Raw genomic sequence first — 1,228 nt, 5'->3', positions numbered from 1 at the left:
TCTAAAGCAACAAAAAAGTGATAAAGAAACAATGGGAGAAGAAAGACAAGCAGATTAAAGCAAAAGTAAATATGTATCAACTCAGAGTGTTAAAGCTCTGCAACATTTAAATAGGTGTTGGTACCATGCCTCTCCTTCTGAGAAAATCAGTAGCACCACACATTTCCCGAGCACATTGCTTTTTTTCTGTCTAATTTGTAGGAGGAAGCATGTCTAAAACAGAGGCACTGCTTTAAGGTGCTTTATGGCAACTTCCCCACCAGCTTGATTTTCAGGCTGCTTTGATTTCCACCACGACTTTACCTTCAAAGGTACTTCACAGAGTACACAGCTGATGGTTCATGTACACATCCCCAGCCTAGTCAGGAGTCTAACTCTTGCTTTGAGACACATTTTTCATTTTTTATCTTCCTAAATTGAAAGGCACACGTGCACACACCCTGGCATACTTCGCATCAAGTGTCCCAGCCTAACGATTGTGCTTTAATTGGCCCCAGGCATTAAAAAGAGCCCAAGAGCTGTCTGAGCACTGAGCTGTGGCTCCCATACATTTTCCATTGTTTTCTTTTAACGTTGTACCTCAGATAGCAGAGAAATAAACATAGGCTGATACCCATCTGTCAGATTCATTAAAATAACACATTTAAAGTGGTTAGCAGCATCACTGCTTCGCTTCCTCTTCTGGCCCTGCAGTAAGAGCTGTTCAGAGTGCTCACTAGGGGAGGTGATCTGCAGAAATAGCCCTGACATGCTGCCCTCACCTGTCCCAGCCCTGGGCCAGGTTATGGCCATTAAATGTCCTCCAGAAATAACCCAGAAATCCTCAGGGAGCTACTCACCTCGGACACGGGCACCTTTCTACCTTTCCTGGGTTGTAGCTGACCCTGCTCCAAGAAAAAGCAAATGCCTCCACATTCAGGATTACCTGTCCAGCTTCAAATACCAAAAAGAAACTTGGAGGATGCAAGCTTTAAATGTGCAATAAGCACCACTTTTGGCATGACATATTGGAGTGACCAATGCAAGCTTAACAGTTTAACGTGAGTGTAAGCCATTAATTTAGCATGGTTATTTTTAGCAGCTGTAGAGCTAAGGAAGAAATGGTGCTTGCAGAGCCAAGAAAAACATAAATAAGGGTGGTGTGGTCTCTCTGCATCCCCCCTTGCACTGCCACTGTGGTGCTGACCTGCCGTGCCCTCTGCCACACACAGCTCCATCATGGCCCCCC

This window comes from Corvus hawaiiensis, chromosome 4 (genome assembly GCF_020740725.1).
Source record: "Corvus hawaiiensis isolate bCorHaw1 chromosome 4, bCorHaw1.pri.cur, whole genome shotgun sequence".
Taxonomy (NCBI): domain Eukaryota; kingdom Metazoa; phylum Chordata; class Aves; order Passeriformes; family Corvidae; genus Corvus; species Corvus hawaiiensis.
This window is presented reverse-complemented; position numbering follows the sequence as displayed.